This window comes from Marmota flaviventris, chromosome 4 (genome assembly GCF_047511675.1).
Source record: "Marmota flaviventris isolate mMarFla1 chromosome 4, mMarFla1.hap1, whole genome shotgun sequence".
Classification (NCBI taxonomy): domain Eukaryota; kingdom Metazoa; phylum Chordata; class Mammalia; order Rodentia; family Sciuridae; genus Marmota; species Marmota flaviventris.
In genome coordinates this window covers 117,190,872-117,217,408 of record NC_092501.1, presented here as the reverse complement: position 1 = coordinate 117,217,408, position 26,537 = coordinate 117,190,872, and the positions used below count along the sequence as shown (strand labels likewise).

The 26,537-nt window shown below is 30.3% G+C and overlaps 1 protein-coding gene across 4 annotated transcripts in view; it reads left to right on the top strand.

The window, feature by feature from the left end:
* The window catches only part of Pcdh17 (protocadherin 17), a 93,946-nt gene that overhangs the window by 5,818 nt on the left and 61,591 nt on the right, over nt 1-26,537 (top strand). The gene's annotated exons all lie outside the window — the stretch shown is intronic.

Below are 26,537 nucleotides of genomic sequence, written 5' to 3'. Positions count from 1 at the left end.
TGTTGTATCCTGTGTTTTTTTCTGATGTTTTTTGAAGTCACTGAGGAATGAATAGAGTCACAGGATCATTATGCAAGAGAGTCACAGAATCATTTTGTGCTAATGAAAATGGAAGGCAAAGTTGCACTGGATTTTAGGTTGCATTTAGTTTACATAGTGTGATTTTCAGCATTTCTAAGTGATGTTTATTATATATTATTTAGTATGATTCAAATCTACTAATATACGACAAAAACTAAATGACTGACAAAGCATAGATACAAATTCTTTAAAAAGGTGGCTGTATTATGACCACTCTGTCTAGTTTTCTTTTATTCACATTGAGTTGTGTCTCAGAAAATCTTAATTTTTGTTCATTATGAATGTGTGTTATTACAAATTACTCTGGATGAGCAGTGCTTGAAGTTTAAAATTGAGCTTAACTAAAAGTGACACTTTGGGAGGAAAATTAGTGCAAGGTAAATGAAAAATAATTTGTTCATATTACTATGCTTTGAAAAGCAAATAATTTTTAATGACACTTGACTCAGTAATGTTTTCATTTTAAAATTGAATAGCAAAATTTAATAATCCTATTCTTTCACATAATAAGTGTTCCACATGCTAATTCTCAGCAAAACATATTTTCCTATAATAGCACAATATCTTGGTAAAACAAACCCTTATTCTTGATATTGTTTAATACTAATGTATCAATTATAGTATTAAATACTACGTTTATAGTGTTAACTCTATATCAGTAATCATGATTTTGGGAATTCTATATAAACCTAAAAGGAATTTCCCATTTTAAAAATGTGGTTTCTGTGCAAGTCTTTCTGTGACTGTAAAATTGGTATGTGTGATAATATTTCTAATGGGGAAGATAATGCTGAAATGTATATATGTGTATAGGTATTTTTTGCAGCACTGCGGGTCAAATTCAGGGCACATTGGAGGCAAGCAATCAACCACTGAACTATACTCCAGTTCTAAAATATATATTAGAATCTATTGCAGTTATTTTATAAATACATGTCTATTGTAACATTTCTTATAGTTATACCATTAACAATGCAAAGATGTCACAAAGGGTTAATGCTTAATCCTTCACTTCAATTGCTGTAAGTTGAATTTCCATTTAGTTTCTAACAACAAAAAAGTAATTGGTGCAAGTTGAATTCTCAGCAAGTCTGATTTCTTGGTGAGACTAGTGGGAACAATGTTTGATTAAAATATCCAGAAGTTTTTAAGAGACAGTGATGTCTGTGCTGTATTTACAACATGCTGTCCTTGAAGCTGGTCACTGCTTAAGAGTGATAATGATGATGATTCTTCTCATTAACATTAAAAAGTCAAAATTACAAACACACACACAAATATACAATTTAAGCAAAAAACAAAAGGCAAACTGTATTGATAGTCTCCTTTAGAATCTTAACCCATGCCAAAGACACAAAGTTTGATTTTTTCAAAGTAACTTAAATTCCCATATTGCTTATGTCCTGAAAATATTCTCAGCATCAACTGTTAAAATAGCTTTTTGTTGTATTGAATTTTTGCAGTCTTCTAAGGGATTCTCTGTAAATTCCTAATATATTTATTTATTTTTAAACGTATCAGTTTTATCTCAATACTTATTATGGAGAACATAGTAAATTAACTAGTGTCTTTTTAAATTGTGAAACTGGTATCCTGCAAACACATTGTGCTAAAGTGGCATGCTTGAGTGAAAGCACATTGGTATAACATAATCTTGTTTCAAATGCATTTATTAAGGTGTGTACATAATATAGCCCAGGAAGGAAACATAGCATTAATTTCATGTGTATTTCTGAAGGTAGACTTTGAATCCACAAAGTTCACTTGTACTCACAGCTACTAGGTGTGGTTCATCTTTTTGTTCCAGAGTTTTTCAGGCTGCTTAGAAGTTTCAGAATATAATTCTACCAAATGAATTGGAAAGAATTTTATAAGTGTGTTTCAATACCCTGGTACAACGTGATGATAGAAAATTTAAGAACTTTGTGACTTATAAGGTTCATGTTACAGCTAAGGCTCATGTTACAGCAAAAGTTAAGATTTATTTAAGCACCAAAGCATTTGTGTGTGTTTCATAGCATCTAAGATGTAAATTTTAATGTCTGCAGGGTTTTTTTATGAACAAGAGTGCTTTTACTGAATGTGGATCTAGAATAATCATGTAACCTGTATAGAAACAAGAGTTTGTGAGACAGAATGTTACTTTAGGTTTTTATCAAGTTCCTTGAATAAATTAAAGCAACCTATATAGTGTTTAAACAATAGATTTTAATAGAATAAAATTACCCACAGTAGTGTCAATTATACCAAACATAGTTAATAATTAAATAATTTGTTCATTTTAAAACTGCAAGACTGATTTTGAAGCATAAGAGCAAAGATTTTATGATGGGAAAGGCAGATAGATAGTTACACAAATTTATAAAATCTTTTCCATAGGAGCAATTTCCATGTGCATTACTTCATGTGATAATATGCAACCTAAAGTCAAGTGGGGATTATTAATAATAAGTATAACTACTAATTTTGGCTTATCAAGAATTTCTCATTATGTCTTAGGGTGACTTATCAACAGGTGTTTTCGATTAAGGCTTCCTAAGAGGTGAGGAAGCTGGGGACTTCTCACTGATAGGATTTCCAATTTTGTTTGAAGATCTCTTTCCATTTTTTTAAGTACTACTACATGTCATTTTAACATGATTTCATAAAAGGAAATGTATTAAACCATCAAAATAAGATTTACTAAAATAAAATTTTTAAAGAAATATATTTTTTCGTGTTTCGAAGATCAATTTTAATGATTCATAACGTTTAATGATTTTAATGATTCATAAACATCCTTTATGATAGGATTATAGAATTCTTTTGATATATATGTATGACCTTTTCAATAAAAAAGAATTAAGCACATGGTAAATACATAGATTCCATCCAAATATATAAAAATGAGATTGATCTGTAGAGAACTAGATATCATAGTATAAACAATAAACTCAGTATTTCAAAATGAAAGGTGAAAGTAAAAGTCTTTCTTTAATAGCAACATTATCCACTACCCATGTTATTCCCACTTCTCCAATACAGGAGGTTCTGAAGTATAGAGACTCATTACAATGATTCCCAAACTCCTGACCTCCTTCACACTTCATACTATAGGATATTAATGATATTAGTAACAAATATACACTGTGAACAATTTCATTTGTCATTTATAATTTTGCAGGTATTATGCTGCAACTTTTATTCTAAGGAGGCACCTTTGATTAGTTATATGTTTTAATTTCTATAAACTATATATAATATCTATTAATAGGGGTTGTGGTGGTTTGAGTGTATCATTCCTGGACTGTTTTTCCTTTTGAAATGTTTTGAAAACATATGAGGAGTAATTTCTAGTTCAGAGGAACAAATCACAGTCATTAAACATTTTTCTTTTATTACGCATTAAAAATAGTACAAATAAAGTAGTAAACTTAATTTAAAATGTAATCAGCCATTAAGTGTTTAAAATTTCTTTGGAGAAGAGTTTTAAATTATTTTAAAATTTCAAAATGAGTACCATTATTCATTATATTCATTAATACTTTTATTCATAGTTACATGTGTGTCTGAGAAAATTTCAGCTCCGATATAAATCTATGGATATTTCTCTATTTCTCAGTAAAGAAAAACAAAAGAATCTTATTTTTTTAATAATAGTTGATAACACTTCATCAGGCAATAATTTCTTTATTCGTTAGCTTTTAGTTTTCAATGAAATTTCCAAAATTCTAGCTAGGTGATATTTTGTCATATTAATGCAGATAATAATTCACCAGGCTTTTAAAAGTGTAGGAGTAAGATAAGTTTTAATTTTACTTGAGTTGTATGAGTGAGTCCTATAATTTCAATATATACTATCACATATGAGTCTGTACCAAAGACTTGGGATTTTATTCTTGGCATCCCCATGTTATTTAAAGCTCTATGTGATCACAGAAAAGTATGCTTTAAAATCTGTAACTATATGAACATACATTTTATCTATTAAAAAAGTTACATTTCCTTAAAGAGATAGCAACTATTGACTATATTTTTCAAGGCATGCATAAAAACACACAAAATATACTTTCTAGAGAATTTTTCCCATAAAATTGATACAATAATATACATTACTTGCTTCTTTATAATACAATTCTTATATATGAGGTTAAAGCATTTATTCTTAAAATAATGCCAAATATTATCTCCATTAAAATCATGAATTTTAGGTATTTTAAGGAAAAAGAAACCCTTCACACTCTTTAGATAAGCATTTAATACTTTATAAAATATAATATTTGTATTTTATGTTTTAACACTATTGTTAAATGTCAGATTTCAATCTTTTCTGTTAGTGTTGCTTATGTAATATAATGCAACAGAAATAAATCTGTAAGGATAGCAGGTACAAATAAAGAAAAATATTTTGTTTTCTGAAATTAATAAAGATTATATATATATATATATATATATATATATATATATATATACACACACATTTATTGTGGTAAAAAAAATTTGGCTCTGCATACATTTAGGAAAGCATGAAAAATATTTTGGCAAAATTTAATATGTGTTTATATGTATATGTGTCTTTATATGTTCCGTATGATATATGTGAATACTCAAAATATTGGCTTATTATTATATTTCTTATAGTTCAAAGAAATTCTCCTTTTTAAGGAGAAATTCAAACGTATGTTTTCTTGAAAACATGTTAGAACTTGGTGATTTAACCATTTTAAAGTTTCCAAAATTTGAAATTCCATAAAACACAGTCATCCTAGAGATGAGGAGATAAGGAACGACTACCCTTCAGCAATTGGATTTTATATAGGTTTAAAAAAGGTAAAAAAAACCTATTGTCATGCAATTTTCACATTGTTTGGAGCATGGCTGGAAGTGTTGTGAAAATGTATGTTGTGAGCCTGATGATGAAAGAACTACAGAAGGAAGAAGTCACTATAATTGGGCTCATGCCAGTTAGGAAGTAAAACTTAACTCCCTGATGCTGAGAAGTCTTGCAATACACTCAATAGTGGGTAAATTCTTACAAATGCACCTGCTAATTATGATATTAGTCACTGCTCTAGAATGTATTCCCCTCAGTGATATTTCTGTTTAATAAATCCCACAGGGTATTATCTTGAAGTCATCTTTTAGTAAAATCATTAGGGAAGAGATTTTTTTTTTCTGCATTAAATTCCTTCAACCAATGATGGTAGAGTTGTTACAGAACAGTATAAAGTTCAGTTTGCCTATCATTTTGAAGATAGTGTGACTTTTGCCACCCACCTACAAAACACTTTCAAAGTTCATCAGACCTACACTAATCTATTGTCAAACTACTTTAGTAAAGGAGACTTTGACAAGAATTTCCTTCAATGGCATACAGTATTTTACAGTTAGTCATAGCTTTCACCACTAGCTTTGACAGTGATGTATTGCTATCCTTTGGTCTCTTGAAATAAATCATCTATGATAAAGAAGTCCTTAATGGCATCAACATCCTTGCTGTGACTAAGCAGAAGCAGACTCCTGCTTCCTTGCTACTGCAGAAATTTAAGTTCAATATTTTTACGGTAAAACACAAAAAAATCTAATAAAATATAGATGCGAAATTGTGGCTATGTGGGTGGCATCTTTTACTTGTGTGCATCAAGTTCTTCAAGTGAGGTTAAAAAATTGGTTTCAGACAGTGTTTCAGACAATCTATTGATATATATGTGACACACTTTTGTTTGCTCTGGTCCTAGTGACATTCTGATTACTGGTATTTGTAGGCCTTGCCCTGGATCTATTCCAGGCATTTTTATTATACTGAAATGGTTCTTATGGTTCAATGAGTATCTACCATAACTGTGCTGATTGTGATTGGTGAATTTGCATATATTTATTCAAAAAATAACACAGTTAAACAGCATAATTATGGGAAAATGAATCATAACAATAAAAGACTATTTAAGTTAACAAGCTTTGTGATCAAAGGATAAATACAGGTTGTATAAATGAAACTTTATATGTAACTAATCTACATAGACAGACTTTGGTCTGATTAGAGGAGTAGAATATATTAAAATAATTTACTGATATTATAAATGCATTTTATCTCCGTCATTTTGAACTATTGAAAGCTTGTATTATCTTTATTTTTTTTATATTTCTATTTAAAAAACAGTCTCATGAACCATATTTTTCTTTTAAGAAAAGTGGGCACAGTGAAGATAAATATAATTTTATAAGCCTCTGATTGGTTCTGAAATATATCTTGCCTAAAAATTATATAATACTTTTCAAACTTGTAACATTTCTGAATTTTAATTAGTGGAACACATTAAAGTGACAATTTAAAAGACAGTTTCTTGTTTACTGTCTTTATCAGCTAAAAGCAGCCTTTGTAGAGTTTGAAAACTAAAGCATTAAAAGTCAATTTTAAGTTTCAAAGCTGTGCATTCACAATTATTTTGTAGATATTTACTATTTTTAAGAAACATTGGTTATATGTTTGTCAATTATATTAATACATGATATAGATGATAACCTTATATTCTGAAAAGTTGTAATATTGTTTCAAACATGCTTTCAGATAACAGATTTAACTTACAACATAACTAAATAAGCTTCCATTGACTATGGTGCTATATATATATTTTTTCAGCTTTCTTTATTATGGAGAACATAGTAAATTAACTAGTATCTTTAAATTTTGAAATTGGTATCCTGCAAACACATTGTGCTAAAGTGGCATGCTTGAGTGAAAGTATGTATATATCACATAATCTTGTTTCAAATGCATTTATTAGTATGTGTTTATAATATAGTCTAGGAATGACACACAGCATTAATTTCATGTGTATTTCTGAAATAACTTTTTAAGAATATAATTTAAGCATAAGTCATAAGTTTATACACATCTTCATAGTATCTCTAAATGAATCTTTAATAATTATATGTATACATAATTTCCAGGTCTTCCAATTCAATAAAACACAAATTGAAATATATACATGTAAAAATTTGGTTATACCCTATTCCAATAGTTTCCTTTTAAGAATGTAAAAGCAACAGGCTTTTTTTTTTTTTTTTTTGAGACAAAAATAGTTTCAGTAGTTAAAATATCTTTCTAAATGTTATAGTTCAACTTTTGGCAATCCATATCTTAGAAAAATTCTTAAATTTATATTTGTAGTATGGACATTTCCATCAGTTTAAGAAGCCTAACATTATACTTTTCACCCTTAAGATAGAACATTCTTTTTCTCATCACAGAGAGAAAAGACTCACCATAAATACGTTTGCAAAAAGCAATTTATTTTATTTCTTGCATAGCATACTTTATCAGATTATACTGAAATTATTCTATGACTCAATATTTGATGTATATTTGGTATTCTTTCACAACAGCAGAGCAAATTGTATATGCAGAACTGAACTTATAAAAGCAATTCACCTATGGTTTATCATGAGAAGAATTACTAAGCACAATTGAAAAGTAGCAGTATATGCTTTTTATCGATGTTTCATATGTTTGCAAAATAATATGCTTTAAATCTTCATAAAATTTACTACAAAAATATTTTCCTTTCAGTATTTTTGGATCAAAGGTGAGTTTGCTTTGAAAAGAAAATATTTTCTAGCTCAAATCTAATCATTTCTTAATGATACATCATTATATAAATATTAGTCATAAAAACTTCACAATTTTAAAAATACTTTATTTTGACCCTCAGTATATCTTCTAAATTTTGGTGAATTCTGTTGCTGTATTTTCTGAGAACACAAATTTCTTGTTTTCTATTTTGCTTCTGCAGTTTTTTCATCTATTTTATAAAATTATATCTCAGATCAATTTTTTGTATTAAAATGTGATTACGAGAAGTTATAAGTCATGCAAAAATGATAAATGAATTGTCCATTTTTATTATTGTTTTCATTATGGTAGAATTAAGAATTTCATAGAAACTTACCTTCACATGCCTTTAAGGCAAGATATTTGATCATTTGTTTTATTTTCATTACTATTTTTTTCTTTGTATGGTGTCATGTTACATTAATGATTATTTTTTGTTTTTGTTTCAAGTCAGTACCTTATTTCATATTATAATCTTAACTGAGTAAATCAGAAATTCCCCGGTTAAAAAAAAGTAATTTTGAAGGTATACATTGACTTTTACTGGTCAAGGTATCCATGGAATGCCTTAATATAGAAATCAGTGAAAACATCTTGGTATTACTTCATAAACCTAAGTGTGGAGTAAGTTACAAGATTATTGATATATTGACATTATCTACATGTGTGTATGAAATATCATATATATTTATATGTATAAAACAGCAAACATTTTAATATCAACTCATAGAAAAAGAAAATATCTCTAACCTTGCACTTTTACTGTTGGCAGAAGCATGGGTAGTAATTATTCTAGGTCCTGACCTTCTTAGGAAAGCTACTATTTATCCCTTGAAGTTAATAAGGATGGAAATAAGAGAACTATCCTATTAAAAAAAATATCCCACTCACCAGGATTTTTAAGGGTTACTGTCAAAAGTGTATTCTACACTCTGGCCCTGTTATAAGATGTGCCAATACCAACAAATGAAGCAATGTGCCTAAGTGAAGAGAAACTAAAAAAGATGAGGATTACTTTTAAATGGACGTTTTTCTTCTGATTTTGAGCAATAGACTTTTCACAATTTTTTATAATCAAGACAATTACATAGTAATTTGGGTTAGAATGCATGCCCAGTTCCCCATCTCAAAACCCAATTTGTTACCACCTGTGGCTATTTCTATTAAAAAAAAAAGAAACATAATTACTATGAGTCTCAGCAGTCTTAGAGTAAATTTTTGCAATTACAATACCTCCCTTAGGCAGATGTGTGAAAATGGTAGATTAATTCCTGCCAGGATCTTTCTGTTCCTTGTGCATTTGTAGGTTCCGTGTCTCCTGCTTATTAGAGTGGCTCTGTTTGCTCTGGTTAAAGGTTATGTCAGTGTTTCTGTAGTAAATCTCAAGAAATAAAAATCCACAGATCAGACACTGAGTTTTGCCCTGGGTGAAAAGTTGACATGTAACATCTCAGGAAAGGAGTATATACTATTTCCCATTACTCTCCTCTGTAGTCCAGTTAAACTGGAAGTAAATTGGAGTAAGACCAATTAGCAGTGTTCAGAACGCATGACTTAAAACTATTAGGTTAAAAAAAAAAAAAAGTATGGCAAAATAATCTGTAAAGTAAAAAGCCATGGAAGTAACTTTATTCTATGTTGATCCCAATGCTACTTGAGGTCTTAGGATTTAAGAGGGACAATAAAGATACTAAAACTGGATGGATAACAGGAGGTGTGACACCTTGTTACTTTCCATTCCCTCCATTTTGTTGCAGTGGTGGCAGTGCATAATTCCATTTCTAGTATGAAGTTCGCATTGGTCCACATGCAAAATAGTACATGATATTAAGTAAGAATATTGTTGAACCTCTGGATTGGTGTTTTAATTCTCTATTTGTAAGATTGAGTTATTTTATCTCAAAGACGTCTAGATAGCAGAATACTTGAAGACAGGATTCATATTTGGCAATGGAGTTGAGATCACCTAATGGTTTCTGGTATATAATAGGCACATTAGAAAATATAAACTCTTGGCAAGGAAATCAAAACTTCTACAGTTAGGTAATTTCCAATGATCACCAATGCTATCTAGCTGAAGTATGGACTAAGGATAAAGTCTAAGGTAGGTAGGTAGAGATAGATAGATAGATAGATAGATAGATAGATAGATAGATAGATAGATAGATAGGGCCAGTTGGTAAATCGTTTATTTTAAAATGATATGTTCTGATAATTTTAATTTATACTCATCACCTTTTAAATAAGTACAAAAAAATTTATATGATTTTATTGGTTACAAATTAATTTAATGGAGAAAAACAAGTGAATAAGATTTTCAATTATGAACATCAAGCTTTCACAGAATCACTTTATATTATAAATGCAACCACATATAATATATAATATATACACACATGAACCTGCATACTTGTATTTTTTTATATCAAGAGATGATTGCATTGACTATAGAATATATTTTCCCATTTTTTAGTATAGTTCATGAAACACTAAAATTATGCAATTAAGATGCTATATTGATTTACTTAAGCTTCAAATCCCATCCAGCTTTAGTAAATTAGTAATCTATTTTGATAATTTTGTCTGTATTAAATAATTTTTCAGATATTTATGTTTGTGACAATACTGCATAAAGTATGAATACTTCTGTCATTTTTTAAATGAAGTTAGATTTTACCTAGATCAAAAACAGTTATTTTGAAATTACAACTATTTTTTATTGGTTGTTATATAATATTATGATTTTATTACTTTGATACCTACCACCTGCCATTTGATAATAAGAACATAACATTGACAATTACCAAATATATATAATAGTAATAAGCCAACTTACATGATTTTCCCCCAAATTTCAAAATCTACTTTATGTAAGTGGTAATGAGATTTGCATACACTTATTGAGGAAAAATAAACTAAGTATTCAAATAAACATCATGTTTCATCATGTTTCTTTCAATAATGTTATTTAAAATACTTCCCCAGTCTGTGGAGTTGTCTAATCCCTAATCACTTACTTGATTGATAAATAGTGAAATCATTTTTTAAAAATTCATTGAAACTGTTTGCCACTTTTAAGTTATATTTTGATGTGGTCATTATTTATCTGGAATTTTTAATTTAAAATTGAAATTAATTTAAAATTTACATTTTAATTGCAAAATCCATATAAGTAATACAGGGGTTTACTAGAATAATGCTCTCAAGCAAAATGAGTTTTCAATCCATATTAAAAATTCATTTAAAGCTAAACATGTGGTTCAGTGATAAAGCATTTGCAGAACATGCACAAGAGCCTAGGCTCAATTCTCAGCACCATAAAAAAAAAAAAAAAAAGAAAGAAAAAAGGAAAAAAAGAAAGGAAGAAAGCAAGGATGGATCCTCACTTGCCAGAGTAGCTAAGAAACAGGAGGGGGAAAAGAAAAAAAGAAAAAGGAGCTTTGAAATGTAACTTTACCATGTTTAGGAATTATTTTAAAAGCTGTATACAAGATATGTATATAAAAGATTTAACTAATAGTGTTAATTATTATGTAAAATTACTGTACAAATGATGGATTCTTAGTGTAAAAATTATATACACATATATATACAAGTTTATCTGTAAATTCTCTCTGAAACATTTGGAATTTTTTTTAAAGGTACACCAGCAATCAGTGTTACTTATCCACCTGGGGAGGCCATCAGATATGTGTTGGCTTTGTCTCCTTGCAAGAGGCCTTTTGCAGAGCAAATGTGCTCTCATAGCATAGGACAGAAACTGGACCTGTCATACTCAGTCTGAATTTTACTCATTCCTCTCATTGTGGGAATTTTTCTTAAACTAATGTACATATACATGCCTTCTTTCAAAAAATACAGCTTAGATATTTACTGGAAATGCAACTTCCAAAGAATGTTGGTAAAAAATATGAACATTTTGCAAAATTATCAGTTTTCAGGTATTTGTTAGTTTTATATCAACTATGAAATCTGAAAACACATTTTGTCTGCTTAAAAACTTTAAAAAGTTCTTCAAACATTTGAAAAGGGTTATCTAAAACATATAATGTTGAGAGATGCAAAAGGAAAGGAATTATTATTTCTATCGTGTACTGATGTGTTCTAATTCTATTCTTGTCTTTTTCACATTGTCTCATATATGATATCTCAGTGGAAGATGTGGCTTTTATGGGGACATTTAATATATTGTGTATCTATATATATGTTAAATATTTCTAAATTTAGTATATATGTTTATGAAACAAGGTGGTGCTCACTGTAAGATTTATGTTTAACTTTACACACATATGCACCTGGAATTCATATAATTGAATTTCCATAGTATAGACATATCAGTATGGGTTGGATTAAATAATATTATGTTTGTCATTTTTAAAAATGTAGTTGATAGACAAAGAGTTGTATAGTAGTTAAAATTTAAAAATTAATCCAGGCTTGAGGATATATTTTGCGTTAATATATTTATTTTCTTTTTCATGAAAGAAAACTAAAACTAAACTATAAAATAAACTTCCCAACATAAGCGCCCTCTTTTTCTTCTTCAGGCAGGAGTGTGTACTAGTAAGGTATAGTGAAGATAAAATCTTCTATCTGCCACTCCTAAAAAAATAGAATGTTAATTTTTTTCTTTTATTTCTTGGTAAATCTTTTTCTTCCTGCATTTATGACAATGCAGGTCTGATGAGTTTATCATACAATGAATAAAACTTTATATCCAACTTAGTAAATAAATTCCTTAAAATTATTTTTAGTTGAAATTTCCCATTGAGACTCTGCAAACTTGAACTTGATATTTGTGTTAATTACTCATTATTTCACTAAAGAAATCTAATCTCCAAGGAAGCACCTGTTATTGAATATTGTGATTGTTTGGGTTTTTGAGGTGGAAGCACAGTATTGGTAATGGAAGTGCTCTAGGAGTGAAGAAACGAAAGGGGCTCTGGTTGAATATCCCCAGGTAATATGATATAAGTAATTGGAAAGTGGATATATCATTTCACTGGGTTAATTGTAATAAACCTATTATCTTGTTAAAGCATTAAGGTAGAATCAACATGTTGGGAAACAGATAAAAGGTGCATGAAAGCATTTAAAATTCAATCATTAGGTTTCATTGCACCCATCTGCTCCCAGGAAATATAATTAGAAATCTGACTTGATGACCTTTAGCTGCCATTTTGGGGCCATAGTTTTCAAATCTGTGTTTTCGAGTTGAACATTTTAAGTTAATTTGATAAGAACCATACCGGATGCATTTCTAACCTAATTACTTTTTTCACAGACAACTTGAAAAACTAAAATCATGCTTAATGGGCTGGTGTAGATTTGACAAAGAGTCAAAATACTTATTTAAGCTTGAATCTGGTTAAAAGCAACTACTATTCAACTTGATTAAAGTTTCTATTAACTAGAGCAACTGCTCAAATTTTACTGTTATTTTATGCACAGACTCCTACCTCTCATTAATTATTCTATGGGTTCATGTTACACAAAAATTATACTTATAATATCTAATTATGCTAAAATTACATACCATAGCAAAAGAAAAACATCAATGCGATTATTTAGCATTTCAAGTGATTATCCTAAATTTCAAATTTTGGGTACCCCCACGGTTTTTTGCCAAGATAAGTATGATATTACAGAACCTCTCTAGAATACTTCTTATGTATTCACTTAGAAGGTTGAGATATGATAAATTATGTGCCTAGCATAAGAAGTACATTATGCAAATCGATTAAGATTTCTTGTCAGCATTTATGTACTGCTTTGCTCACTGAAGTTCATGTAACTTGGAAAAGAGTCATGATTAGACAGGTGTTTCTTTGGCCCATGAGATCAAATTTCTGAAATATTTACATAGTGGCAAGCCAGATGTACACAGTTTAACCTTATAATCCCATTTCACAGCTTTTCCAAATACTTAGAAACTTATTAAGTGTGAAGCTGATTATTTTGGCAGCATATCTCCATTAAAAGGATTCAGATACTCCTTATTTACAAGCCACTGCTGCTAATGTAATCTAGTATATTAAATCAACAGGGAAACTGAAAGAGGAGAATTCATCCAAGGGCTAATTGACAGGGAAGCTTTTTCTAAAGCTTTATAATTTGGTTTTTATTGACTCCATAATATCAGAAAACACATAGCACAATGAATGATGGATACTATGCTACTACTATTTGGGTGTTAAGTGGTTATTGCTCAGATTCCTTGTACTTCTAAAATAATCTTGATACAAGCCACATAAGACCATGTATCTGCTCTGTGCATATATTCCTTTTAGCATTATCTCAAGTGCAAAACTTACAATCATTTGACACATGGAATTATTTTAAATGCATTCATCTGGATTTTTTAATGAATAGAGGCAATACAGAATAATGTAATAATGTGTCATGGTTTTCATTATGCTTATTTATTGGTTCTGCAATAACGGAAAGAGAGCTTATTGTTATGCCTTCATCTTGAGCTATTTATGCACTATGGTACTGGATACACCATTTTATATTGGTGATGTTCTGTCCTCTCACCGAAAAGGGTATCGGCATTCTTAAATCAAATTAGACCAGGAAAAGAGTTCCATAATTTGTCTTTTTAATAATAAGTGTATAACTTTTATAAACTACTTTACTCAACTTGAGTAAACTTGTGTACTTTCAGAGAAAGAAAAACTATTTTTCAAGCTATATATGACAACTCATTTTCGTATTTTGAAAATAAAAAGAATTAGAAAGCAGGCTATGAAAGAAAATGGCAACTCTTTCACTTTTTCATTTCTTTCAGGGAAAAATTCCATACTTCATGTTTTAGATTTAAATAACAATGTGTCCAAATCATCAATAATAAAGTGACATATGTAGGGGAAATATGGAATTAAGGAACCTATAAAGAAAATATCTCCATGTACAACTGAGATGTAAATATTCGAGATTTTTGGACCCAGGATTTTTGTACTGTTTCAGATATTCTAGAAATGAAGCTATGCCACTGAGACTCAGACACTGTTAGTCTGATATATTTGGATTCAACTACTTTATCATTGAACTGGGAGTATGTAGTCAGCCTCCAGGGATAAATTGCCTACATTTGACTGCAGAGCCAGATACTCCTTTCCTCCTTGATTGTTTTAACAAGTTTTTTTTTTTTTTTTTTTTTTCTAGTTTCCCCTTGTAAACACAGATTTTACTCTTGAGGGTGTGGGGAAACTATCACAAAACACTGATAAAAAATCTGTGTTTTTGTAAATTGTTTTCCAGTTTTGTGTCTTGAGTTTTTTTTTTGTTTGTTTTATTTTGTGTTTTTTTGTTTTTTTTGCAAATTTTGTATGTATTTCTTCCATAATTTTAATAAGAACTTTTACTTACTGGAAAAGTTGTACTTAAAAATCTATACCTAAAACAATGTCTGGGGTATAGTAAGAATTTATTACATCTTTGTGGACTGAAAATTCAGAAAGTTGAATTTATCAAGTTTAATTCCCTATAATTGACTACTCAAATATAGATACTGCTAACCCTTTGTTTTGTTAATCTACAATTCCTTCTCCCCAAATACAAAGTCCAGAGGACTTATGTCTGACTACTGATATTTTTTATTTACTGTATTTAATATAAATATTAATTTTTCACTGTGAGGGTATTAATATATTCATTATTGAGGTGTTTTATCAGTTCTTGCAGAGATAATTATTAATGCTGAACAGGTACTCAAAATATCACTCTATAATAGGAAAGAGGGCTTACATGTCTAATTGCAAAGGATTTAGAAAAAAGAACATGAACAAGTATATACTTCTACTTCATATATGTGCATAGGTGCACATGATATTAGATTTTTCACAAGAAGTTGCATTTTCTAAACACAATATAGTAAGCTACATTTTACTAAAATATATAAAGAGTCATATATGTATTTCTATGTCAATAATGTAATTTCACATTATCTTAAAATGGTGGAATTCTGGACCAATCAAAGAATATGATTCATTTAAGTTACTTAGACTATGTAGATAGTTTACATGAAATTCCATTCCCAAGATTCCTGGTTGAAAAAGAGACAAGCTCTTCAGTCCAGGGCAAGTTGTTTCACCATTTTTTTTTTCTGTTTTCTTATCACATATGATAACACTTGGTACTCATCTGGTTGTTGTAGGAATTAAAAGTGAAATATGATTTTCATATAAGGCATATGGTTGTTTCTTTTTGTTTTGTTTTGTTTTTTGATGGTAATGTGGATTGTGCATGCAAGGCAAGCACTCTATCAACTGAGCTATATCTCCAACCCCAGGAATATGTTTAATACTAAGTATTGACTAAATAATAATACATATCACTATTATGATTGTTAGGAACAAATATCATAAACTATTTTGAAGCACTTAAACTTTAGAATACTGATAGGTAGATATCTTCTTTGTAAATGATATTTTAGTTGGCCTAAATTAGTAGTTGTTGGGGCTGTAGTTGTGGCTCAGTGGTAGATCACTTGCTGGCATGTGTGAGACCCTGAGTTCCATGCTCACCACATGTAAATAAATAAATAAAATGAAAGATCCATTTACAACTAAAAAATATGTAAAAAAAAATTAGTAGTTGTTAAAGAACAGAATTTTATTTTAGAACAATGATTAGATAGTAATTTTACCAGAATACTAATTAATGTTATTGAAAATTACTACTTGCACTCTCTAAACCAGGTTTTGTCTCTTTTGATTTTAAATAGACAATTTAAAAAGATAACCAATTTTTGGTGGAGTATCTTACAAAAATTGGTATCTAGATATCTTAAGCTTCTTAAACTAAGTCAGGTGTAACACATGACTGTAATCCCAGGTTCTTAGGAGGTTGAGGCAGGATAATCACAAGTTCTAGGCCAACCGGGGCAGCATAGCAAAACCCCTCTGGGGGGGGGTGGAATTCTTTATCAAGATTAATTAAAAACTGTGCTTTTTAAGCAGAGACATCTTGTAGGAAGACAAGCTAACACTAGGTATCAAATGAAGAGATATATATCCAAAAAATTGTTGTAAGACAATGAATTTTAGCAATATAGATACATAAGATTGGATCTGTATTCAGTCATACATCTTTTCTCATAGGAAATTAAAGTATAGAAGGTTTTACCCACATGTACACAGACAGCTAGGAGCTAATATGATCTGATTCAAGAGTTGAGGGTTCTTGCTCCCACACCACTTGAAATCTCATGATTAGCATGCATTTATCATAATAAAGGAGTATATAGAGCAAAAGAACATCATATACCATAATAATTGCTTCTCTGAAGTACTGAAACTTTGTACCTACACTGTTACATTTGGAGGAGAATTCTTTAAAGATTCCACATGTTGAAAGTCAAAAACTTGCCAACCAGGTTGTCACACACCTCTAATCCTAGCAACTCAGGAGCCTGAGGTAGGATGATTATAAGTTCTGGGCAGCCTCAGCAAGTGTGACCCTCAGCAACAACTTTCTGAGAACTTGTTTGGAGGGGGAAAAAAAAAGACTGGGGATAAGGCTCCGTGGTAAAGCACAACTGGGTTCAATTCCCAGTACTAACAAAACCATAACAACAAAACTCTGCCAGAACCTACTGTGTAACACAGTACTGCAGGGTTTCAGACTGGGGACCTAGCCATCATTTTAAGAGATTCTCTAGATTGATCCTTTATAGTAGAAATATTTTTACATGTTGTAGACTGCAGAAGCCACGGAGGATGCTCAGATTTAATCTTAATACTGACTTTGCTTCTTTAATTCTAATTGAAATTGACCAATAGATTTCATTGTTTTTCTTTGTGTTTAATTCAAAGCATAATAGTTATAGGAACACAGCCATTCCAGGGGGTGTGACCTGGCAATCGAAACTCTGTAGGGGTCATTTATTAAGCATGATTGGAATGAGCATGATAAATCCAGGAGGATCACTAGTTCAAACCAGCCTCAGCAAAAGCTAGGTGCTAAGCAATTCGGCAATGCCCTGTCTCTAAATAAAATACAAAATAGGGCTGGGGCTGTGGCTCAGTGGTTGAGTATCCCTGAGTTCAATCCCCGTACCAACAACAACAACAACAAAAAGTTTATTTATATTACTTATCTTGGGACCTCCAGATGGCTTTTCATGAAAATCCACAGATCTTAGTTACCCCTTCCATTAAAATAATAATGTTAATTACAATGCCTGCTAGGTGAGGTTGAAAGGAAAGAATACAATGTGTTTTAATACCAAATAGATGTGGGAGTAGCAGTGTGAGATTTTGGAAGTAAACAAGGACTTAAGATGTTTCTGGGAAAAAATGGGTCTTTACTCTTATCCTAAATACTTAGAGGAATTTGTAATATACTTCAGGAAACTTCATGCATCTAAGTGCATTTTTTTTTAGGGGTTCCTGTGGTGGTACGGTTTCTAAGTTTTAAATAGTTTGGAATTCAATATAAACATGCTCCAAATCACTAAACACTGAGATCCACTTAAAAAAATATGAACAGTGTTTCAATCAGATGCTTTTGAAACTGTAGACTCAGAAGGGAGTCCAGATCCTACAAAGAAAGAAAATGACTAGTTTTTTTTTTTCCTAAGCTATGACCTAATTAAGCATACTGCATTTCCAAAATTTTTTTATAATCTTTTATCTTCAGGAGGCAAGAGAGTAAAACATTTAATTATATGGTTAAGAACAGAGTTTTAGTCTTTCTAAACCAAGAGTCAACAACTCTTTTTGATAAGGACCAGATGGCAAGTATTTGAGGGTTTGTGGGCTGTCATAGTGTGTGTTCCAAATACTTATTAGATCCTTGAAGGCAGCCATAGAGGACATGTGAATGAGTGGGCATGGCTGAATTCTGATAGAATTTCATTTTCAAAAACAGATAATGGACCACCAGCCAAATACTCTGTAAGGCATTTGACCATTGACAATATTTCTTAATTTTTTTAAATTTTCTTTATTATGGAAAAATTTGTACTTTGTCAGTTGTAAATTTTTTTTAACAAAATCAAAATGATAGTCTATAATTTTAAAAATAGATATGAAGAATGTTAGCCTATTGTTTCGTGAAATGAATGTCATGAAGTAACATTACTTCTTTCACTATAGAAGGCTTCTTGGAATTAAAGCCTTAAAGCAAAGTAAAAGCTGTAGATCCATGAATTAGATATTATGTGACACTCCGATAAAGATTAGAGATATTTTATTTCATTTTGTGCTAATGTTTAATTAAAAATATTAACCTTAGTGGAGACACTTTGCTTTTTTTTAATTTCAGGTATGAATGCCTACCTAAAAAAAGACCATTTCCAATGAATCATACATTTTAAATATGATACTTACTCTTTATATTTCAGAGAGGAAATGATAAATATTCTAGTAACCTAATACTAATTTGATTAATAATTAACATTTTCCTCAGAATTGGAAATATCTTTTCCTTTGTAATTTCTGAGGGTATGTACCATTATTACTCATTTTTTATGCCCTAAATTTAAATTTCCATAATTGTTTTCTCATCTTGTTTTTTTGTTTGGAAACTAGAAATTCAAAGCCATTAATTAGGTAAACCTAGAAATTTTTTTTTAAGTAAGTATGTTACCTTTGAAGCCTATATAAAAAGGCTTCAAAATGTCCCAAAGCATTTATTAGTTATTGAAACACATTTTAGTTGATTAGCTGTTTGATTGGTTTGTTGATTTATAAAGAACTAAAAATTCTCTATTCCAATCAAGAGTTAGAAGGAAAAATAATAATTGGCTGTATCTTTAGATTGATGACTTAATATTTTGAGGCACAAGACTGGTGAATTATGTTTACCAAAATCATTGTATTTCTGAAGTTGTCAATTTCTTTGTGAAAAAATAAACTAATGAAATATATAACAGAAATATGCTCTCTTACACATTTGGTTTACTTAATTTTTTTTTATTTTGCTTTGGAACTTTACATAATGATTGACTAAAGATAATATCTTAAATTTCTTTTGCATTTATAAGGTAAGTGTTTAAAAGTGCCTATTTTGATAACTTATATGAGTATAATGATGGTAAGTAATCATATGGTTAATCATACTGCATGCATTAGAATATTTGAAAATAAATCGCCATTATTATCTTTTATGTTATTATTCAAAGAAAACATATAGTTACTAGAATTATATATGCTGTTCAACATATTAAGATAATTTAATATGAATATATAGAAAGACAAAAGTACAAATCCTTTAGAGACTTTATTAGGGATGATAATAGTACCAATTTTGCTTAGTATGTAACAGTAATTTTAAAAAGTACTTTTAAGTCGAGTTACATTAAATTTCTCATTAGCTCATTTTCAAAAATGCAGGGATGGCTCACAATTTTTCTTCATTTTCTTAGGCAGTACCACAACTGACTGGTGCTGAAAGTCTCTGGCAATTGTCATTATTTTATAATGAACTGAGATTATGACAGGTAACTCTATGAAGATCACTTAGCTGTAGTTTTTCTGTTTCAAACAGAATGTGAACAATAACCACTGTGTCACCCTTTGGCAGTTGAAAGAGTGAATAATAAACATTAGTAATATTGTTTTGCAATCCTAATGAAAGTCAGTACTCCAAAACTCCCAGGGCTGAATGTTTACAATGGTAGCATCAGAAGCACATTTTGATTCAGTCTAGTATAGTTTCAAATCCTATCGATAATTGATTGCTAAATGAATCAGTCTAAAAATTGGTCTGAGTAAATAACTCAAAATCTGTAAAATTTTCCTTTTACTTATTAGCAAGTTCCTTAAAACTAATACAATAACATTTTAAGGAAATGTTTCTACCAGAAGACTCATCATTCATAGTGATGATAAGTAAAATAATGCCACTAATTTATCTCCTTCCCTTCTCTCTATGTTGAGACCACTAGAGGAAGCAATTTCAGAATTGTAATGAATTTTTATAGGCCACATATAATTTTTGAGTTTCCAGTCTTGGAGTCCCAATTGTAGAGAATCCAGTTTTAGATATTCCTTCCAGTGGGAAAATCCTTCAGTATTCTTAATAGAGATGGAAAGAGCATGGGAGGAAGAAAGCAGAGCACAGTCTCCAGAGACGATAAGTCTGGCTAAGAAATGGCAAAAAAAGCAGAAAAGAATTCTGATCTTCTTCTGTATTGCAACTGGAATAAAAAGGGAAGACAGGGTGTTGTATGGGGCTGACATGGATAGGCAGACTGCACTGATGGGGGAACTGAGGATGTTAGAAAGAACAGTATTTTAGTGTGCTTTGATTTCTTTCCTAAAGGCATATGACACTTTACAGATGCCAAAAGAAAGCACGTCTGGCATTCAGTGGCAAATTGGGGGCTCCTAGAATTCGAGATTCAATACACAATAGGGATGAATAGTATTCGGCATTGTGTTCTGTCGACAAATGGCACTTAAATTTTGATTATCTCAATTTTATTTGCTCTTGCCAAAGATGATTCCTCAGTATTTGTAAATTACATAATTACATTTCAGCACACAGTTTTTAAAGTTATCAATGACATGTACAAGAGTTAACAACAGTTAATAGAAATTTTAAGATCACCTTAACAATCTAAGTCATATTCATTGAGCAGTAAGTAATTTTTTGTTTGCAGGATGTTCCCATTTTTTAATTTAAAAGAATACCATTTTTTTGCTCAATGTGGTGAGACCATTCCATGTTTTTATTATGACTTTAGTAACACAACACAAATGTCAACTACACTATACTTGTATAAAATGTATTATTTTGAAAACCACTGATAAATACAGTTATTGCCATACTTCATGCACTTTAAAAATTCCAAAGCCATAGGTGCTGTCAGATAACTTTATAAGTAGTGGCTTAAAATGTTCTTGCCTACTTCAGCGATGTAGAAAGAACCACACCATATATTCTGTTGAAGGCAAAGCTATCAGAAGCAATGTCTGTATGAAAAGGCTTAAAATGAGTTATTTGCCTCTTAACACTCCCTTGAGTTTAGTCTGCTGCAAAAGGAATGCTTGTTATCAGTGTGAAAAGCAGTGCTTTTGAATTAAGGGAAAAGTTCAACTTGTGTTGTTTTCAACCAATGGCATCGATGTATGTAATCAACCTTATGTCTCCAGTTCAAAGGGATTCTTCAAAATTACACTCCCCATTCCTTAATCCTGAACATTCAAGTTTGATTTAATCCTGTATCTAGAGTCATTTACTTTTAGACAAATCTGTTTTATTACACATCAACCTGAAATTAGTTTGTGAGGTAAGCTGATTTCTTAATGATGACTTCAAGAGTCAAAAAGACTTACTTTCATTTTTTCCTTAAAAAGTTTTCCTCTAGATCAATATATCTACAATTAAAACCACGTTCATTTTTATATTGCAACCTGTGAGAGATCCACTTTTTATTGAATAGACATCATTCACTCCCTAGTTTATCACAAATTTTTAAAAACAATGTTGACACAAAAATATAAAATCTTATACAGATAAACATAAATGCCATCTTATATATAATTATTAAGGTAAATGTTTCTAGAACCTGGTTGTATCTTTTTTTCTTCAGAGTCTAATCTAACAGTATATTTTTAAACTTACAGCAGTTTTCATTTTCATAAATTCCCATTGAATCTTTTTAATATCTTTATTTCTCTTCTTCAGGGTTGAAATTTAGATGAGGCAAGGGAAGTATTTAAGGAGGCATTTACTCTCTGTGTCTTGCTTTTACATTCCTAAGCATATTTTTAACATTTCAAATGTTTTTAAGTTCTTTATTAAATTCTATCATCTCTCTCTTAGCACATTTTTTTTTCTTCCCAAGTATGGGTTAAATTTTCCTGGTCCATATCATCTCTAATGGGATTCAGATATTAAAAAATTTATATTGTTGAATACTGTATTTTTGTATAACCTATGTTCTGAGCTAAACATTTGTCTGTGAAGTGACTTTACCTGCTGAGCTGAAGAGTGATCTCAGTCCTTCAGGCCTCCTCCCTGGTAGAGAAGCAGAGAAAGGCACATGACATCTGGAATACGAATTTCTAGTCCATTCCCTCCTATGTCCCTGTGACAGTCATTCTGGAAATGCCAGAACACTTTGTGTGTCAGAATTGTTTCCTTCATTGAAAGTTTTTTCGCAGGACTCTGTAAAGAATTAAGTAAAATAATCCTGAATAATTAAGAATCAAGGTGTTTTATTTTATTTTATTTTTTTAGTTGTCAATGGACTTTTTTTTTTTAATTCTTGATCCAGTGCCTCACACATGCCAGGCAAACTCTCTGCCACTGAGCCACAACCCCAGCCTTCAAGGTTATTTTTTATATATTTAATTTTCATGGTGTGATTACACTAATCATACTTTGAATTCTAGCAACATTGACTTAAATATGTGTATGGGAGTGAAAAACTAACCACACAATGCAGCTTCCAAACGCTCATATTCTTCTTCTCTCTTCCTTTTGCAGGGACATGCTTGAAGACTAGATAATTTTTCTTAGACTTCATTAAAAATGAGATTCAAAATGATGAAGTCTTTATTTTATGCTTTTTATCCCACAGGTATTTCATTTTGTAGAAATCCAAGAATCATTTTTAAATTTCACACAGTTTCATCTGGTTATTATTATTTCATGATCATTATTGTGCTGCACATAGGATTTAAAAAATTAAAAAATTCTAATGGAAATTGCATTATTTAACTGAGAAATTTTTATACATTATCTCATATAAAACATACAACCCCACATGTTAGATAATATTATCCCAATTTTACCAGCAATTATGTAAATTATTTTGACAGTAATTTGCATACATAGTAACCTCATAGATGCTGGTCATTTTACATTCCATGTCCTTTGATTTTTTACAAAGGTATGCCATGATATTACTCCCAAATGCTGGGTCAGTCTTACAGGGTATTTTCTACATTTAAAAGCTTATGCTTTCTGAAGATTGATCCCAGTCCTCCATGATCCAGCTGTTTGTTTTAAAAGGGAAGCTAGCTACTGCTTTGCAACAAATACAATTCAAAATCTTTACTTAAAATGGTTATTTTATGGCTGACTAAATGGGGAGCTGCATATAAGAAAAAAATAATCTTTAAAAGAAATAAAACTTGGGTTAAATTATTTATATTTAAGGTGACTATTTTATAAAGCATTTGCTTGGTTTTCCTGGTGGAATTAAATAGATCTTTATATTCCAAATCAATTTGTATTATTTTCAAATGAAGATGAACTTCCCACATAGGTTTTAGAAGTTTACCTGATGTCATTTCAAGAGACAAAGAACAAGTTCAGAAACACTCTTTATTGAAAATGTTTAAGAAACTATGTTATTTTATTTTTATATTATGTTTTGTTTGTTTGCTTATTTTTTTAGAGCTTCATGTTTATATGTAATAGTTGGGCTCATTCTGGGAAATTCATACATATCTGGAAATTATTTGAGCTCACGAGTTCTACTTTTACCTCCTTTTTTTTCCCCTCCTGACCTCCCTCACCTTCCATTGATTTTGTTGTTGTTCTTATTAGTTTTACATGACAGTGCATTGTATTTTGATATATTACTCATATATGGAGTATAACTTCCCATTCTTCTGGTTGTACATGGTGTGGACTTACCACAGGTCATGTATTCATATATGCATATAGGAAAGTAATGTCTGATTCATTCTAATATCTTTCCTATTCCCATTCCCTCTCCCTTCCCTTCATTTCACTTTGGAATTGATTCTAGATAAGCCTTCTTGTCAAATACCTAAACAAGCTGAGGACAGTGGTGCATGCCTATAATCCCGGAGGCTCAGGAGGCTGAGAAAGGAAGATCTCGAAATGTGAGGCACTAAGCAATTCAGTAAGACTCTGTTCCTAAATAAAATACAAAATAAGGATAAGATGTGGCTCAGTAGTCTAATGCCCCTGAATTCAATCCCTGCTACATCTCCCCTTAAAAGAAACCCTAAATAATGCATTATACATATATAGCTTGACATTTGAGCTCAAGAGTTAGCATTATTCTTAATAATGTTTAGGGTACATTTTTTTACCACTCCCCATTTCATAAAATATATAATGTGTATTCCATACAATATGTGGTGCACATTGGGGAGTTCTTCTTATATTTGGTCAACATGTGATAATATCTCATATTTATCCTATGTATAAGACCAGATTGGAAATGAATTTTTCAGAATATTCTACAATGCTAAACATGGTTCTAGGCACATAATAAATGTTAAAAATGTTTTAGCAAGTATTAATAATGAAAATTACAGAAATAAAAATAAGAAAATGTATTTTTTATATAAAGTAGAAAATTCTCACTATATATAAGATGCAAATTATCATATTACATGTATTTTAGGTATCATTTAATTTTTAAATTAGCATACAGTAGAATGAATCTTTTTGAAGATATACAGTTTTATGGATTTTTTTTAGTTGTTGATGGACCTTTATTTTTATTTATTTATATGTAGTGCTGATAATCAAACCCAGTGCCTCACACATGCTAGGCAAGTGCTCTACCACTGAGCTACAACCCCAGCCCCTAGTTCTATGGATTTTTATATGTGTGTCATTCCATGAAACAAGCAGGATACTAAAGAGTTGTATCACTCTAAAAAGTTTCCTTATGCTCTCACAATTTTCCTCACCTTTTTTGTTTTTTGTGAAGTCTTGTATTTGTAACCATGCAGTATGCATTTTTTGGGGGGAGGGGCTGGCTTTGTTCACACAATATAACACTTTTGAGTTTCATTCTGTTGTTGCATGAATAGTTTATTTTTTCATTGCTAAATAGTATTATATTTCACATATTTATGTCTGTTTATTCACCTGTTGAATGATATCTGGGATGACTCCAGTTTTTAGCAAAGAAAATTCCTGTAAATATCTATGTACAAGTTTTTTTTGGGGGGAATAATTTTAATTTTATAAGATAAATTTCTAGAAGTAGAATTGCTGAGTCATATGATATATTTATCTTTGGTTTCATAAGAAAGTGCCCCAATTTTTTCCACAATATCTGCATCATTTTGAATTCCCACCTAACTTCTTGAGAATTCCAATTGTTCCACATTCTTGTCAGTCCTCAGTATTATTAATTTTAAAATTTTTATCAAATCTCATAGACATTTAGTAATAGTACATTTAAATTATAATTTACATTTCTCTAATAGCTAATTACTATAAACATTTTTTCAGGGGCCACGGATATATTCCAGGTGGTAAAGTGTCAGTTCAAGACTTTTGTTTCTTACCATTTAGTTTTGAGAGTTCTTTATATGCTTTATAGTTAGATCTCTGGTTCATGTTTGTGTGTGTGTGTGTGTGTGTGTGTGTAAAGTGTAAAGCATAGGTCATGATTCATTTTCACTGGATTATCTATTGAATTGCTTTTGCACCTTTGTTAAAAATCAATTGGCCACATTTGTGTGGGTCGACTTCTGTATAGTTTCCTCTGTTCTATTGATCTGTGTTTCCATTCTTTAGGCAATACCAGACTAACTTAATTGTTTTGCTTCAATTGTAAGTCTCAAAATAGAGTGATGTGATTTCTTCATCTGGATACTTCTTTCTCAATATTGTTTGGACTATTATAATTCATTTGCATTCAAGTTTTTAATATAAGTTTCTTTACTAAGTATTTGATTTGAGAGAGCTATTATAAATGTATTGCTTGAAATTTTGGTTTCCCACAGTCCATTCTAGAATTTAGAAATATAATTGATTTTCTTTTGCATTTTTAAAATTTATTTAATTTTTTTAATCAGTTATACATAACAGGAGAATGTTCTTTGATTCATTATACACAAATGGAGCACAATTTTGACTTTTCTGGTTGTATCCAAAGTAGGTTCACAACATTTGTGCAACCATACAT